Consider the following 14,585-nt stretch of genomic DNA (forward strand, 5'->3'; position numbering starts at 1 on the left):
CCGCATCGACCACCCTCGCCAACACGACCAAGAAGTCGACCAAGACGTTAAAAAAAACAATCTCTGAGACATGCGACGTCATATCAACGAGCGCCGTTTCTCTCGTCATGAAGAAGTACGCCGCCATCAAGAATATAAGCAAGAGTTTGGTAATCCGGACTTAGCCCTCTAGCCACTCAATGCCGGCAACGCCGTAGACCATGATGGTGATGATCCCAAAGGGCCCCGAGCATTCACGAGGGCACTCCGAACACTCCAGTGGCCCCGTGGTTTCAAAATCACCGGGGTCGAGCCCTACGAGGGACGAATGAACCCCACACAGTGGCTACATGCTTATGCCACTGCTATGCATGCCGCTAGGAGAGATACCAGTGTCATGGTGAACTATCTTCCCATCATGCTCAAGCCAACTATGATGAACTAGTTTACAAGCCTTGCCCCAGACTCAATCGGATCCTGGGAAGAGCTGAAGAAGGTCTTCACTGACAACTACATGGCCACGTGTACTTAGCCGGGCACCAAGCATGATCTGAACCGCATCTACCAGAAGCCGTCTGAGCTCCTCCGTAGCTACATTAGACGCTTTTTAGAGATGAGGAAAATTCTATTCCCAACATCATGGAAGCAGAGGTCATCACTGCCTTCGTCCGAGGACTCCATCACTGTGACCTCCGCTCCAAGTTCAATCGCAAGCTGCCTAAAGGGATTGGTAAGATGATTATGACCGTCGATCAGTACGCCGACACCGAAGAGGCCGAAGTACATTTTAATGAGGATGCGGGCACTCATCGCCCAACTCACCGCAGCAATGAGCGACCCGATGACTGATGCCACAGCGACCGCCGCTACGACGACTATAGTCACCATCGGGACAGTGGCCGTGATCGGCCAGAAGGGTCCAAATCTGGACAATATCACAGCGACCGACCTGACAACATCGTCGTCGCCGTTGACAAACCTCGCGCCAATCGCAACTACGATAAGCAGTCCAAGAAGATCCTCAAAGGCCCGTGCCCTCTCCACAAAAACAGCAATCATAAGATGAAGGACTGCCTTAGCTTGGCTAAGGAATTCCAGGCTAAAAAGCCGGACGACGATGGAGCCAGAGGCCGCTGACCACCTAGGGGCAACAACAACGCCTTCCAGGATCATGACAAAGTGGTCATCACCATCTTCGGGGGCCTTGCCGCCACCGAGAGCAGAAGAGATCGGAAGCTCACCGCCCGCTGGGTGCTCGCCGTCAACACGGAAGACGCCATCGCCAACCCCAACTATCACCCTGTGGGGGGTATGACCCCGGATACCCACGGCAGGTCACATGGGCTATGCCTCTAGGGGCGGTCCAGCCCGCAAGAAGGAGCCTTGCGGGGCACGATTCTGTTCGGCGACCCCCGCAAGGCACGGAGAGGATATCCTAAAGATGTTACGCGATCTGATAGGATATATACGATCCCATGTTTCTTGTAATCTGTTATTACTTTCCGGTTATCTCTCAGATCTAACCGACTTGTAACCTTGCCCCCCGGACCATATAAGGCGGGCAGGGACCCCCTACGAACTCACGGCAAATCATACGATAGCTAATGCAAATCAACAGACCACAGGAGTAAGGTATTACGTTGTACCGACGGCCTGAACCTGTATAACTCGTGTGTCTCTGTTGCCTTTTTGTTCTCGATTACACGCTCCTCTACCGATCAATCTACCATCGCGGGGTGCCCCTCGGTGGACTGCCGACGATATTCCGTCGACAGTTGGTGCGCCAGGTAGGGGTGTGCGTGCTGTTTCCTTGTTGAATAAGATGGTTTTTTCCACAGGCTCTTCGTCCCTCCCGCAGCCCGGCCAGATCTTCACGGTCGGATCCATCACGTGGGTCATCAACGCCGACGGAGTTGGAGAGCTTCTCGAGCCGGTGCAGATCGGCTCTGCACTGACCACCCTCGCACCCACAACTGCAAATCCAATCTCGGAACCACTTCCGAGGTCGGCTCCATCAGCTACCCACCGCTCGCTTCCCTGCTACCAGAGGAGGCATGTCAACAATGACGATCTGATCGAATCTATCGATCAGGTCGGCCTGAAACTCGCCGATTGCCTCTCCATTGCTGAGTCGGCTCTGGACACCCTTGTTCAGCACCGAGCACCCTCCGATCCCAATCTGTCAATGATCAATGCTCGGCAGACTCCAGGGCCCGCCGCCCTGCCCTTCGGGCTCGCCAACACCGCAACTACATATCAGGACGCCCTGAGGGGCAAATTCGCCGACCAGCTCGCCGACCAATTTCCACCAACCGTCAACATGCTACACGCCGGCCGGGATCTCGGAGCATCCCTCCAAACTATCCTCGAGGAAAATCTAGACTCCGAATCTCAAGGATCCACCGAGCCCCTCGCCGAGACCTTCACCAAGCAACCTCCTCCCCTGCTTTTCCGGGGTGGCGCGATTTTCAACGTCAGTATCGACAGCCCCCCCCCCCCAGAACGACGAAACAGACGAGGAACGCGCCGCCCGTGAAAATAGGAACGCCAACCGTGCGCAACGGCATGATAACGAACGCGCCATCGCGATGGCCGAGGCCGCTCGAGATAACCAGATTGATTCACAAGGAAGGCCCCTTCATCGCAACCTCAACGAAGAATTCCTCCGCGTTGACGGCCACGACGTTTTCAAGACTCCGAGCGCTAATTTGGCCGTGGCCACCAACGAACTCGCTCACCTCCCGCAGACGCCAGAGCTCGCCAAGGTCGCCGCCATGCTTAAAGCGGCACACTGTCAGGTTAACGAGATCCGAGAAGTTCAGAGACCTTCGTGCTCCACAAGCGTGATCCACCGATCAGTTGATCCTAGATCCAATCGCCGCCCTAGTCAAAGCCGCTTCGCCGACCAGTCACCACCTCCCCAGGGGGGAGTTGGAGGCCACCGCGCCGAGAATCATCGCCAGCATGACCAAGAGGTCGAACAGGACGCCCGAGTGCACCTCAGCAATCTTCGGGACGCACAACGGCGTATCGACCAACAATGTTTCGGGCGCCACGAAGATGAAGTACGACGTCACCAGGAGTACGAACAGGAACACAGCAACCTGGACGCAGCTCTAGAGCCGATCGTCGCTGGCAACACTGCCGATGTTGGTCCTGATAGCCCGGAAGGGCCCCCTGCATTCACCAGGGCACTCCAAATGCTCCAGTGGCCTCGTGGTTTCAAAATCACTGGTGTCGAGCCCTATGAAGGAAGGATGAACCCAACTCAGTGGCTGTAGGCTTACGCCACTGCCGTCCGAGCCGCCGGGGAAGACACCAACGTCATGGCAAACTATCTCCCTGTCATGCTCACGCCAGCCGCCATGAGCTGGTTCACAAGCCTCGCCCCGGACTCCATCGGCTCTTGGGAAGATCTGAAGAGAATCTTCACCGACAACTACATGGCCACATGCAGGCGGCCAGGCACCAAGCATGACCTCAACCGCATCAACCAAAAGCCATCCGAACTACTCCGTAGCTACATCAGACGTTTCTCCGAGATGAGGAATTCTATTCCCAACATCACGGAGGCCGAAGTCATCACCGCCTTCGTTCGAGGACTTCATCACCGAGAACTCCGTTCTAAGTTCAATAGAAAGCCACCCACCGGCATCGGCGAGATGATCACAACAGCCAATCAGTACGCCGACGCTGAGGAAGTGGAGGTGCATTTTAACGAAGACACGGGCACCAATCGCCCGTCTCGCCGCCATGACGACCGCAACGACGACTGACAGCACAACGTTCACCGCCACGACAACCGCAACAACAACCGACAGTACAACAATCGCCGCTACGACGACCGTAGTTTCCACCGAGACAGCGGACGTGATCGGCTAGATGGATTCAAACCTGGTCAGCATCGCCGCCGCTGACCAGATCACTTCGTCGCCAACGTCAATGAGCCGCGCGCAAAGCGTAACTACGACGAGCAGTACAAAAAGATTCTGGACGGTCCGTGCCCCCTGCACAAGAACGCCAAACACAAGATGAAAGATTGCCTTGGTTTGGCTAAGGAATTCCAGGAGAAAAAGTACAACGACGACAATGGTGGGAACGGAGGACGCCGACCACCAGGGGGTAATAATAACGCCTTCTAGGACCACGACAAGGTGGTTGCCACCATCTTCGGGGGTCTCGCCTCCAACGAAAGCAGAAGGGAACGGAAGCTCGCCGCCCGACGAGTGCTCGCCATAGCTTCAGAAGAAACTACCGCCAACCCCAGCTATCGCCCGTGGTCCAAAATCTCCATCACCTTCAGCAGGGCCGACCAGTGGGCAGACATACCCTACACAGGGCGTTTTCCCCTCATCCTTGACGCGACTGTTCAGAAGGTGCTCTTCAGGAAAGTCCTCGTCGACGGTGGGAGCGCTTTGAATCTACTCTTCGCCGGGGCCCTAAGGGAGCTTGGACTCAGGACAACAGACCTCACGCCTTCAGACTCCTCCTTTTGGGGTGTGGTGCCCGGCACGGCATCCAGACCACTAGGGGAAATTACCCTACCAGTACAGTTCGGCATGGCAACCAATTACAGAGTGGAACATATCAACTTTTATGTCGCCGACTTCGACACTGCCTACCACGCCATACTAGGGCGCCCGGCTCTGACCAAGTTCATGGCCGTTCTGCACTATGCGTATCTGGTGTTGAAGATGCCTTCGCCTGCTGGAGTCCTGTCTCTACGAGCCAACCTCTCCGTCGCCTACGCCTGCGAGACAGAAAGTCTCGCCCTTGCCGAAGCCACCGACCTCTCCATCTAGATGGCCAGCGTGGTCGCCGAAGCCAAGACCACATCTGCACACGACATGGAGATCCCAGAGCCTCCCCGGGCCTCCGCCAAGTCCAAGGAAGTCAAGGAGATTGGCCTCAGCCTCGACGACCCTTCCAAGACGGTGAAAATTGGGGCTCACCTTGACCCCAAATAGGAAAGCGCGCTCATCTCCTTCCTACGTGCCAACGCCGATGTGTTTGCTTGGAAACCTACAGACATGCCGAGGGTACCACGGGAGAAGATCGAGCACTCCTTGAATGTCTCGCCGACCGCTAAGCCGATCAAGCAGAAACTTCGATGATTCGTGCCGGACAAAAAGGAGGCAATTAGGGTAGAAATAAAATGGCTTTTAGCTGCCGGATTCATAAAAGAAGTGTATCATCCAGATAGGTTAGCTAATCCTGTTCTTGTTAAGAAAAAGAATAAAGAATGGAGAATGTGTGTTGATTATACTGATCTTAACAAACACTGCCCTAAAGACCCCTTCGGCTTGCCTCGGATAGATGAGGTTGTCGACTCCACCGCCGGCTGCGAGTTGCTCTCCTTTCTCGACTGTTACTCAGGCTACCATTAGATCTCCCTCAAGGAGGAAGACCAGGCTAAAACATCGTTCATTACGCCTTTTGGTGCATATTGTTACACCACTATATCCTTCGGACTAAAGAACGCCGGTGCGACCTACCAGAGGGCTATCTAGACGTGCCTCGACCAACAGATCGGCCGCAATGTCGAAGCCTACATCGACGACGTGGTCGTCAAGACTAGAACCGCCGACAATCTTATCTCCGACCTTGAAGAAACTTTCTCCAACCTAAGCAAATACCGATGGAAGTTGAACCCTTCAAAGTGCATCTTTGGAGTTCCATCCGGTATCCTGCTCGGCTACATCATCAGCGCTCGGGGCATCGAACCAAACCCCGACAAAGTCTCCGCCATCACCAACATGAAACGGCCGACGTGCGTCAAGGATATACAGAAGCTCACAGGCTGCATGGCTGCATTAAGCCGATTTATCTCGCGCCTCGGTGAAAAAGGGCTGCCTTTCTTCAAGCTTCTCAAGGCCTCCGAGCTTTTTTCTTGGTCGGAGGAGGCAGACACAGCTTTCAAGCAGCTCAAATTGTTTTTAACAAAACCTCCAATCATGACAGCGCCACGACCAGATGAAACTCTACTGGTTTACATCGCTGCCACTTCTCGAGTTGTCAGTACGGCTATTGTCGTCGAACGTGAGGAAACTGGACACGCCTACAAGGTACAGCGTCCGGTCTATTTCATCAACGAGGTACTTAACGAGCCCAAAACTCGCTATCCTCAGGTGCAAAAGCTGTTATATGCAATCTTAATCACCTCACGCAAGCTCCGACATTACTTCGAATACTACAAGATCGCCGTGGTCACCGAGTTCCCTCTAGGAGACATTCTCCGAAATAAAGAGGCCAACGATCGTATCATCAAGTGGGCTGTTGAGCTCGGCACCTACTCCATTGACTTCAGAAGCAGGCCGACCATAAAGTCGCAAGCGCTCGCCGATTTCATCGCTGAGTGGACCGAAATCCAAGAACCCGTCGACGCCACTTGCCCCGAGCACTGGGTGATGTACTTTGATGGCACCCTTAATGTTAATGGAGCCGGTGCGGGCATTCTGTTCATCACACCGACAAAGGATAAACTCCGATACATTCTTCGCATACACTTCCCGGTCTCTAACAACGCCACGGAATACGAAGCATGTCTCCACGGCCTCCGTATAGCCGTCGAGCTCGGCGTCAAACGCCTTATGGTATACGGGGATTCCACGCTGGTTATCAACCAACTCAATAAAGATTGGTCCTGTTCCAGTGAGAAGATGGACGCTTACTGCGCCGAAATCAGGAAGCTGGAAGGAAAATTCTACGGCATTGAGTACCACCACATGGTACGGGATCAAAACCAAATAGCCGACCAACTATCAAAGATAGGATCTTCTCGTACCACGGCTCTGGCGGGGATCTTCGTTCAGGACCTCTTGACACCATCCATTAAGGAAGACAAAGAAGTTGTAGAAGTACCCCCTGCCGAGCAGTTGGTGCTCACGATACCCTCACAGCTCACCGATTGGAGGGAACAGTTCATCAAGTACCTCTCCAACGGTGAAGTACCCACCGACAAAATCGAAACCGAACGACTAATTCGCCGAAGTAAGCACTACGTGTTGGTAGACGGTAGCCTGATGAGGAAAAGTGCCAAGGAGGGGATACTGCAGAAATGCATCATCCAAGACGACGGTGTGAAGCTATTATCTGAAATTCACTCTGGCTCCTGTGGCAATCATGCGGCTTCGAGAACACTGGTCGGCAAAGCTTTCCGAGCAGGTTTCTACTGGCCCATGGCCATTACAGATGCAGAAGATCTCATCCGGCGATGTGAGGGATGTCAATTTTTCGCCAAGCAAATACATGTGCCGGCACAAGAATTACAAACCATTCCAGCTTCCTGGCCATTCGCATGCTGGGGACTGGATATGATCGGGCCTTTCAAACCTGCGCCAGGAGGTTTCCGGTACATGTACGTCGCCATCGATAAGTTCTCCAAATGGATCGAATACAAACCACTCGTCGCAGCTACTGCTAAAAAAGCAGTCGAGCTCTTTGAGGACATCGTACACAGATTCGGTCTCCCGAACAGCATCATCACCGACCTCGGGACCTCTTTTACCGGCCATCATTTTTGGGACTTCTGCGAGGACAGGTGCATTTCTGTTAAATACGTTTCCGTCGCTCACCCTAGAGCTAACGGTCAGGTCGAGCGAGCTAACGGTATGATCCTCGACGCCCTCAAGAAAAGGCTCTATCAGAAAGAAGAGAAGCACCCGGGCAGATGGCTCAAAGAACTACCAGCCGTGGTCTGGGGACTGCGCACTCAGGCTAGTCGCAGTACCGGCGTATCTCCATATTTTATGGTCTACGGCTCAGAGGCCATACTTCCAGTGGATATTGCATTCCGATCACCCAGAGTAGAAAACTATGACGAAGACCAAGCCGCAGCTGTTCGGACAGAAGACATTGATCGGGCCGAGGAAGAACGTCTGATTACTTGCGTTCGCACAACCAAGTACCTCGAAGGTCTGCGGAGGTATTACAACCGTAACGTCAAAGGTCGTTCGTTCGCAATCGGCGACCTCGTCTTACGTCAGAAACAAAAAACCGAAGGGCTTCACAAGCTGTCTTCACCATGGGAGGGCCCTTACATCGTAAAAGGTGTCACTCGACCAGGGTCTTATCATTTATGCGACCTAGATGGACTCGATGTTCCCAACTCCTGGCACATAGAGCACCTTATACGTTTCTTCCCATGAAATAACATAGATATGTATTCTTTACTTTAATATTAATAAAGTTCTGGTCCCCATAATTTGTCTACATTTTTTCCTCCATCATAAGCTTCAACTACCGTTAGCGAAATGTAAGCCACACCGCGATGGCCTCCAATACGCATGACTGATTCCTCCAAATCGCCGAGAATGATTCCTCCAAATCGCCGAGAACGATTCCTCCAAATCGCCCTGAGGAGGCGGGTTGGTGTAGTTGAAAGCCTTCGTCCCTTTAAGCCAGCTGAATGAGACATTCGAAGAAAACAGATCCATGGCATGGTCCATCACTTCTTTCTTCGACAGGCGGTCCGTGCTTTCACGGGTACCGTCGTTGTCACCTTTATAGTCGAACGCCGGGTGGGCCCTCTCTTTGCAGGGTTGGATGCGCCGAACTATGAAACTAGCTGCAACCAGTTCACCCCTAAGCTCCAAGCCTTTACTCAATTCCAGAAGTTCCATTACCTGCTCCATTTCAGCGTTGTTGGGTCTCTCCGACCAGTTACTGTGGTTAACCGGGATGTAGTGGACGTCGCATCGAATCAATGGGTGACTCTGTTTGATATAGAACCATCTAGAGTTCCAACCTTTCAATGAGGTATTCAGCGGAACATTGATATACTCGCTGGCCATCCCATCCCTGAGCTGCAGGTACACGCCGCCGACCACCTTTGAACCACTGCCCCCCTTCTTCTTCAGACAGAACAAGTGCCTAAAGAGGTTGAAGTGCGGCAGAACACTGAGAAATGCCTCGCAGAAATGGATGAAGATAGAAACATGCAGAATGGTGTTGGGGTGCAGATTACAGAGGCTAACCGCCCAAAACTCCATAAGATCCCTCAGAAAGGGGTGGACAGGAAACCCTAACCCTCGCCAGAAATAATCCTCAAATACTACAGCCTCGTCAGTATGTGGTGTCGGGAAGGGCTCACCGCTAGCTAGCCGCCATCCAGCAGTAAGACGGTCGGGGATAACGCCCGCCGCCACCATCTTATTGAGATCAGCCGCCGATGTCCTCGACGGCACCCACTCCTCGTCGCGGCTACCTCCGGTGGCCACTTTCTTCGGCTTTACGGCTCCTTTTTTCGGCGCCATCTCCTATGGTTTGGTCCTAGGGTTGAAGGGGAATGCACGCGATTGATGCGAAAGGTGAAGCATAGGGATTGCGAAGGCAGGAAGCAGGGTGGTTTGATGGAGGTAGGAGGCGATATGAGTGGCGGCGCGGTTATAAAGCAGTTCCCCCACTCTGCCTTAACTCTGAGGGTTTTTGGGAAACCGTTCCCGCGATCAGCGCTACATCGATTCCTCCAAAATGGTTTGATGGGCCACAACTTGGGCTATCGCGTCATAGTAGCCCACGCCGCTGATTTACCGCCGCCACTTTCTTCGAATTCTCCGCACTCTAATGAGGCTTAGTAACTGATACTGAACGGCCATTACTCCGAATTTCTTGCCGCAAATTGATTTATCCGATATCTACGCCAGAAACTCGGGGACTAGCTACCTGCTCGGACGGTTCACTACTTCCTGAGCCTGGCACCACGTGACTACGTCACCTACTATCAGTCTCGGGGACTAAGTGGGCACACTTCACCTTGCGGTGAATGTGCTCGTTTTTTGTCTCGAGGCTACGCTCGGGGACTGGCTACCTGCTCGGATGGTTCACTAATTTCTGAGCCTGGCACCACGTGACTACATCACCTACTGTCAGGCTCGGGGACTAAGTGGGCACACTTCACCTTGCGGTGAATGTGTCTGTTTTTCTGAAAGCCTCCGAGCATCCAAAGGATAAACCAGGTATCTTTACCATTGTTTTCGGATTCTAAGTGGGCACACTTCACTTTACCATGCAGGAATTTTTAATTTTGGACTTGAGCTCCTTACACCCTTATGACAAGCCGTGTTCGGAACACACTGCTCGGCGATGTTTTACACTGCTCGGCAGTTGCTCACAACTGATCGGCTGCTCCTTATGGTGGTCGGACCACGATTTGGACAGCTCGGTCTTGGATCGCACTTGCTCAGAAAGTCTCAAGACGGCGTTGCGCAACAGGTACAAGGCGCTCGGGGACTAGCTGTGGGGGGTACGACCCCGGATACCCATGGCAGGTCACATGGGCTATGCCTCCAGGGGCGGTCCAGCCCGCAAGAAGGAGCCTTGCGGGGCACGATTCTGTTCGGCGACCCCCACAAGGCACGGAGAGGATATCCTAAAGATGTTACGAGATCTGATAGGATATATACGATCCCATGTTTCTTGTAATCTGTTATTACTTTCTGGTTATCTCTTAGATCTAACTGACTTGTAACCTTGCCCCCCAGACCATATAAGGTGGGCAGGGACCCCCTATGAACTCACGGCAAATCATACGATAGCTAATGCAAATCAACAGACCACAGGAGTAAGGTATTACACGCTCCTCTACCGATCAATCTACCATCGCGGGGTGCCCCTCGGTGGACTGCCGACGATATTCCGTCGACACACCCCTAGTCCAAGGTCCCCATCACCTTCAGCAGGGCCAACCAGTGGGCAGACATCCCTTACATAGGGCGTTTCCCCCTTGTTCTTGATGCAACCATCAGGAAAGTGCTTTTTAGGAAAGTAAATGTCGACGGCAGAAGCGCCCTAAACCTCCTCTTCACCGGAGCCCTAAAGGAGCTAGGCCTTGGGATAGGAGACCTCGCACCCTCTGACTCCTCTTTCTAGGGTGTGGTACCTGGCAGGGCATCCAAACCGCTTGGAGAGATCACCCTCCTAGTACAGTTTAACATGGCTAGCAACTACCATGTCGAGCAAATCAACTTCTACGTCGCTGACTTCAACACCGCCTACCAGGCCATACTTGGTCGGCCAGCTCTGGCCAAGTTCATGGCCATACCACACTACGCCTATCTGGTGCTGAAGATGCCTTCGTCTATAGGAGTCCTAGCCCTGTGCGCCAACCTCTCCATCACCTACGCCAGTGAGATAGAGAGTCTCGCCCTCGCCGAAGCCACTGACCTCTCCATCTAGATGGCTAGCGTGGTCACCGATGCTAAGACGGTGCCCACCGACGACCTAGAGATCAGAGCACTAGAGCCTCCACGCGCCTCTGCCAAGTCTAAGGAAACCAAGGAGGTTAGCCTTGACCTCAACGACCCCTCCAAGACCATCAAGATTGGGGCTCACCTCAACCCCAAATAGGAAAGCGCGCTCATCTCCTTCCTACGTGCCAATGCTGATGTGTTTGCTTGGAAACCTGCAGACATGCCAAGGGTACCACGGGAGAAGATCGAGCACTCCTTAAATGTCTCGCTGACCGCCAAACCGATCAAGCAGAAACTCCGACGATTAGCGCCAGACAAGAAGGAGGCTATTAGGGTAGAAATAAAATGGCTCCTAGCTGCCAGATTTATTAAAGAAGTGTATCATCCTGAGTGGTTAGCAAATCCTACTCTCGTTCAAAAAAAGAATAAAGAATGGAGAATGTGCGTTGATTACACTGATCTCAACGAACACTGCCCTAAAGACTCCTTCGGTCTACCTCGGATAAATGAGATTGTAGACTCCACCGCCGACTGCGAACTGCTCTCCTTCCATGACTGTTACTCCAACTATCACCAGATATCCCTGAAAGAGGATGACCAGATCAAAACGTCGTTCATCACGCCTTTTGGTGCGTATTGCTATACCACCATGTCCTTTGGACTCAAGAACGTCGGGGCGACCTACCAAAGGGCCATCTAGATGTGTCTCGATCAACAGATAGGCCACAATGTCGAAGCTTACATCGACGATGTGGTCATCAAGTCCAAGACCACCGACAATCTCATCGCCAACCTCGAAGAAACGTTCACCAACCTGAAACCATACAGATGGAAGTTGAACCCTTCAAAGTGCATCTTTGGAGTTCCATCCGACATACTCCTAGGATACAACATCAGCGCTCGTGGCATCGAGCCCAACCCTGACAAGGTATCCGCCATCACCAAAATGAAATAGCCAACCTGCGTAAAGGACATACAGAAGTTTACAGGCTGCATGGCTGCTCTCAGCCGCTTTATATCGCGCCTCGGCGAAAAGGGACTATCGTTCTTCAAACTCCTCAAGGCCTCCGAGTGCTTCTCCTGGTCGGAGGAGGCAGATACAACTTTCGAGCAGCTCAAGTTGTTTCTAACGAAGCCTTCGATCATGACGGCACCTCAACCAGACAAAACCGTACTCATCTACATAGCCGCTACTTCTCGTGTTGTTAGCACAGCTATCGTCGTCGAGCGCGAGAAAGCTGAACATGCCTATAAGGTACAACGTCTGGTCTACTTCATCACTGAGGTCCTTAATGAGCCCAAAACTTGTTATCCTCAAGTTCAGAAACTGCTATACACTATTCTAATCACGTCACGCAAGCTCTGCCATTACTTCGAGTATTACAAGATCGCCGTGGTCACTGAGTTCCCTCTAGGGGACATCCTCCGCAACAAAGAGGCCAATGGCCGTATCATCAAGTGGTATGTCGAGCTCGGCACTTACTCTATCAAATTTAGAAGCAGGCTTACCGTCAAGTCACATGCGCTTGCTGACTTCGTCGCTGAGTGGACCAAGATTCAAGAGCCCATCCCCGCTACTTTCCCCGAGCACTGGGTGATGTACTTTGACGGCGCCCTCAACATCAACGGTGCTGGTGCTGGCATTCTATTCATTATGCCGACCAAGGATAAGCTCCGATACGTTCTCCGAATTCATTTTCCAGCCTCCAACAACGCTGCCAAATATGAAGCATGTCTCCATGGACTCCGTATAGCCATCGAGCTCGACGTCAAACACCTCATGGTATATGGAGACTCCGCGTTGGTCATAAACAAGCTCAACAAAGACTCGTCCTGTTTGAGTGAGAAGATGGATGCATATTGCGCTGAAATCAGGAAACTCGAAGGGAAGTTCTACGGTATCGAGTACCACCATGTGGTACGAGATCAAAATCAGCTCACCGACCACCTATCTAAGAGAGGATCTATTCACGCTATGATTCCACCTGGGGTCTTCGTTCAAGATCTCTTTACGCCATCCATTAAGGAAGAGAAGGAAGTTCAAGAAATCCCCCTCCCAAGCAGTTGGTACTTACAGTACCTTCATCGGCCACCGACTGGAGGGAACAGTTCATCAAGTATGTCACCAGCGCCGACGTACTCACCGACAAGACTGAAACCAAATGCCTAATCCATCAAAGCAAGCATTACATGCTGGTAGATGGGAACTTGATGAGGAAAAGTGCCAAGGAAGGGATACTGTAGAAATGCATCACCCAAGAAGAGGGAGTGAAACTACACCTTGAGATTAACTCTGGTTCCTATGGCAACCACATGGCCTCGAGAAACCTGGTCGACAAAGCTTTCTGAGCTGGTTTTTACAGGCCCACGGCCATCACTGACGTAGAAGACCTCGTCCGACGTTGTGAAGGATGTCAATTTTTCGCCAAGCAAATACACGTGCCGGCACAAGAACTGAAACCATCCTAGCTTCCTAGCCTTTCGCATGCTAGGGACTGTACATGATCGGGCCTTTCAAGCCAGCACCAGGTGGTTTTCGATACATGTACGTCGCCATTGACAAGTTCTCTAAGTGGATCGAATACAAACCGCTTGTTTTGGCTACTACAAAGAAGGTAGTCGAGCTCTTTGAAGATATCATCCAAAGATTCGGTCTCCCAAACAACATTATCACCGACCTCGGAACTACATTCACTGGTCATCATTTTTGGGACTTCTGCAAAGACCGATGCATCTCCGTCAAATACGTCTCCGTTGCCCATCCTAGAGCCAACGGCTAGGTCGAATGGGCGAATGGCATGATCCTTGATGCCCTCAAGAAAAGGCTATATCAAAAAGAGGAAAAGCATTCGGGTAGATGGCTCAAAGAGCTACCAGCTGTGGTCTGGGGACTGCGCACTCAAGCTAGTCGCAGCACCAGTGTGTCTCCATATTTCTTGGTCTATGGCTCAGAAGCCATACTACCAGTGGACATTGCCTTCCGAGCACCTAGGGTGGAACATTATAATGAAGAGCAAGCCGCAACTGTTCGGACAGAGGACGTCGACAGGGCCGAAGAAGAACGCCTGATCACTTGCATCCGCATAGCCAAATACCTAGAAGGCTTGCGGAGATACTACAACCGCAATATCAAAGGTCGTTCATTTGCTGTCGACGACCTCGTTCTCTGCAGAAAATAGAAAACCAAAGGGATGCACAAGCTCTCTTCCCCCTGGGAAGGGCCTTACATGGTCAAAGAGGTTACCCGACCAGGGTCTTACCGGCTATGTGACTTGGACGGAGTTGATATCCCCAATTCATGGCACATCGAGCACCTTATATGTTTCTATCCTTGAAATGTTCCAGATATGTACTCTCCACTCCATAATGAATGAAGTTTTTGTCACCATAATTTGTCTCAATTATATCTCTAGTACG

This window comes from Miscanthus floridulus, chromosome 9, assembly GCF_019320115.1.
Source record: "Miscanthus floridulus cultivar M001 chromosome 9, ASM1932011v1, whole genome shotgun sequence".
Taxonomy (NCBI): Eukaryota; Viridiplantae; Streptophyta; class Magnoliopsida; order Poales; family Poaceae; genus Miscanthus; species Miscanthus floridulus.